General features: G+C 47.8%; 2 protein-coding genes across 2 annotated transcripts in view; one reads left to right on the forward strand and one right to left on the reverse strand.

The window, feature by feature from the left end:
* Nucleotides 1-4,364, forward strand: part of LOC102672385 — a 28,875-nt gene that overhangs the window by 22,637 nt on the left and 1,874 nt on the right. The window lies entirely within an intron of this gene.
* The window catches only part of LOC102672527, a 24,619-nt gene that overhangs the window by 6,849 nt on the left and 13,406 nt on the right, over nucleotides 1-4,364 (reverse strand). The window lies entirely within an intron of this gene.

Below are 4,364 nucleotides of genomic sequence, written 5' to 3' on the forward strand. Positions count from 1 at the left end.
ATCCCGTGTCGAGGAATGATTCGGTGGTCTGGAGAGCGAGCATTAATCCGCGCCACGATCGGAAGCGAGGAGAGATAGCGCGCGAGGAAGAGAGAAAGAGGACGAGAGGACGAGGGAGTTTGTTCACCTTGGCTGGGCGTAGAGGACTACCGAGAAGACTCGTCCACGAAGAGCGGCAGCGGCAGCACCCTTGTCATGGACTTCGTGCGAACGCCACACGTGGTTGGACGCGCGATAACGCGCGTGTCGAAGGAGGCTTTCGCGCATGAAAATCCAGTGGACGTGGAGCAGGGTGCGATAAAATCCCCCGAGAACCCGGATTAGGATGACTCGAAGCGTGCTTGGCGGAGCAAGGTGCGCGTTACGAGTAGTTATCGGCAGGGATTCCGCATAATCGAATATCGCAATTTCGATAACGGTATTAGATCTCGGCTTAACGAACGAGTATGTAACGAGAGGGCGCAGCACCAGTAATCGCGAGGAGCTCGTGATTAAATAAGAAACCGAAATCGTTCCCATGCGAAAACCAGTCAAGATCTCGTAAAAATCGGGTGGATCGTCTATTTTATATTGCTATCCGAATAGAATTTATTGCGCTACACAGGTAAACAACGGGTCGAGATTGGTAATAAAGAATAAAGGAAGAACGGTCGGGGGAAACGAAGGAGGGAAAAAAGGAATCGTGGAATGGATGAAGATGAATCGTCACGATGGATCGAAAGAAGCGTGGAACACGAGCGGAAAAAGGTTCGATTTGATACAAAGTGTGTGGAGGTACGCGTGTGTATCTATTAGAAACGGTCGGCGTCCGTGCGCAATCGCGTCCAACGTATTACTAGAGGCGAGGCGTAATCACGGGGCAAGCGGTAAAAAATTAATTGCGATCGCGGTTTGATAGATGTCCAAGTACGAGCGGTCAGCCACAGGCAAATGACAGTGATCGGTAAATGCACGCCTGTGGAATTTCAGCTTCGATTCGACGTGACTGAAATAATTTATTGGTTTCCGCTTCTCCGGCTAGGAGAGGTATCGAGAGAGCCGTGCGCGCAGTCGTACGTATACGAGCATATCGCGTCGCGTTCGTGCACATCGTGGCTAGGGAAACAGGGGGACGGCGTGCCGTCCATAAATCTCAATGCACCGAATTCGTCTGGTCCGTGTCGGGTCAACTTTATCGCGATTAACCTCTTCCTTCCTATCGCGGGGCAAGCTTTTCTAAATTCGATCCGCGAGTCCTCGCGCGCACGGATCGCGCCATTTTCGCGCGTCGAAAGGATTATCAAGATGGTCGGGATTGACCGTGGTCGTAGAGAGGATCAGCCGGAAAAGTAACGCGTTAAACGAGGGAACGAGAAAAGAAGCATCGAGATGTTGCCGCGAAAGATCGTAATCTTAGAGCGGATGAACGCACTCGAGTTGGAAGAAAAGAAAAGAAAAGAAACATTCTTTCCCGAAACGTGTCTTCTTTCCATTAATAACAAAGATTATTACGTATAATTCTCATCAATCGCAATTACGCGAGACAATATTTCTCGCAACAATAAGCGGAAACATTTATCATTTTCGAGAAATTTATTCCTCGTCTCGAGATCGCCTCCAGCTACGAATAAAATTTTAATATCGCGCCACCAGTCGGCCGATAAATCAAAGCTAAACTTTCAGATTTTTCTTCCTGTCCGTGGGTCGAAGCGTGTTCCAGAGATTCACGGTGAGGACGCATAAAGGGATTCTTCTTCGCAAGTTCCAACGATCGTTCCGCCGCTTTGGAAGCATCGAAATCACCGGCTAGAATCTACCCTAGGCGCGTTATTTTCCGGTTCTGGAAACGCAGCCGAGCATTCTTCGCTTAAACGGCGCGCATAAATCAGAGAGGAGAAACAGAGAGAGAGAGAGAGAGGAAAGGAATTATCATGCAAATTCTTGGCCCGTCGTTTCGTCACTTTTCAATTAGATCCCTGTCACGAGGGAGAGGAGAAGCCACGCCGTGGCGATATAATTCCTCGCGATAATTTCGACCCACGCGAGATCTCTGCCATCGGTTAAACAAATCACCCGCTTTCTTCGCTCTTCCATCGATTCTACGATATCTACGTGGTTGGAAACGCCAACAACTCCAGCGAAAATAATATCGTCCGACCCATTCGAGGCAACAATCGTACGATCGTGATCCAAGTATGCCTCGAGTTCACCGTACCTTCTTGTCACCTGCCAAACGTAATCGAGGATAAGATTCCTCTTGCAAAGAGAGAGAGAGAGAGAGAGAGAGAGAGACTCCAAGCGGTTTTAAGCGGCAAACCGGTCAGCTACCGGTTTGATCGTCCTAGCGAGAATTTCCACGTATTTCGTTGGAGATGCCAGATGGATCTCTCAGGTCTCTCAGGTACGATGTTTATCCACGAGGAAATACATTAACGAGCGTGGCGATCGGTAAGAGTATCCGTGACGATTGACGAACAGAAGATACTCGGTATAATTGGAATCGTACGAATACCGAGTTCGACGATGGAAAGACGAGAATCGAATGGATAGATACGTACATAAATTTCGATTTAAACGATCGCCTCCCCTTCCCTCCGCGAGATCTATCGCGGGACAACGTCGCGCAAAAGGAGAGACGTTGGTTCGAACTGGCTTCCGTGTATCGCGAAAGGAGGATGGTGATCGGTAGCCAAGAAAGGTATCCGGCGGTGATTAGCGTTGAAAAAAGGCATGTTCGTGCTCGGGAAACCCATTAAGGGCTTTCATTCTCGACGCGGCTCGTTACGATCGATCCCCTGATCGGGTGACGATCTTCTCCCCCTGATCGATCGGTGGTTCGCCACCATTACCAAGGTCGCGATCAGAAATGAAGAGTAATTTTACGCCAGCGTTGATTAATGGGTCGAGAGATGGGAGGGAAGGAGGGGGAGGAATAGAAGGAAAAAAATTGAGAGAAAAAATGAGGGGAAAAAAAAGAAAGGAAGGAAAGAAGGAAAGAAGGAAAGAGGAACACGCACTCTCCGTGGGAGAGCATCATCGATTCTACGTAACTCAGACATCGCCTTATATAGCGCGAACCCTCCTTCTTACGGCCCATTAGATCGCCACGCATTGCCAAGAAATCACGGAAAGACCAGGGGGGGAAAAATGGAGATGGAGATGGAGATGGAATAGGAAGAGACACCGTGAAAAGTCGATCGTGTCTCTCCATAAGGACGATCTAATCCGTTCTCGAGAGCGCTGTTTGTTCAGGAATCAGGAAGGCATTGTCACCTTCTTGCGGCTATTAATGCGATCAGATGTTTATCAAAACGCAATTCGAGAAGATTGAAGGTGATAAGAAGAGATAATAAATTTATGCGGAGCTTTCGACGATAAATCGAAAGGTTTAATCGAATTTCTCGCGAGCTATTCGACGAACTGTGAAATTCGTGATGTGTAACGGTTAAAGGAGGAGAGGTTGATTAGCTCGGCCATTTGGTTCGCGGCAGAAAATAAATTTCCTAGGGTGTAATTACTGGAAATACGAGCCGGTGTTCACGACTTTTGCTTCATCGAATGCGACAAGGATTTACTATCGAGGTTGAGCACGCGATTCAAGCACGGGCAGACTCGTCGTTCGACATGTAAAATTGCTCGCTACGCGGAAAACCGTCTGAAAGCATCCGGCGGTCACGGATTGTGCTTTCCAACTACGTGCCACGAATCCCGGAATATGTGTATTTCGTTACACGGGAAAATGCCGGATAACGCGATCAACACTACCTTCGCCAACACGCGTCCAATTTAACCAACCGAAAAATTGTTCGGGAAAAGGAACTCGAGAGAACGTATAAAATACGGTCGAAAACCTTGCCAATTCGAATCTCGAGGGAGGAGATAAAGCCTTCTTTAAAAATTTATATCTCGATTTGCAGGATTTTCTCTCGAAGCCTCGTGCGCAGGAGAAAGAATAATAAAATTACAGTTTTATCCGTGTATTTTTTCCTTCTTCTTTCTTTTCGAAGCAAGGAAAAAATTTCCTTCGAAATTTCTCGACGAGAAATCGTCGTGGTCGATCGTGGCCTCGAGAATTCCTCGATAATTCGATTACCGGCCCGAGGAAATATATGTATAGCGCGATGATCAGGGACGATAATATCGACATAACGTTATCCACGTGGAATCTCGAGCGATAAAGAAGCCTTTTAGCCCTGTCTGCCGCGAAAGTGACGTGCGGCGAATTGCAAACAACGATCCCGCGGAAGAAGGAGCTCGAGAGGGACTCCCTCCGTATTTACATCGATCGTAAATTCACCAGCCATAAACGTATATCTCGCCATTAGATTCCGCACCACCCGCGTCGTACGCTTCTCGAGGACACCGAGTATATATATATATATATA

This window comes from Apis dorsata, unplaced genomic scaffold (genome assembly GCF_000469605.1).
Source record: "Apis dorsata unplaced genomic scaffold, Apis dorsata 1.3 scaffold_82, whole genome shotgun sequence".
Classification (NCBI taxonomy): domain Eukaryota; kingdom Metazoa; phylum Arthropoda; class Insecta; order Hymenoptera; family Apidae; genus Apis; species Apis dorsata.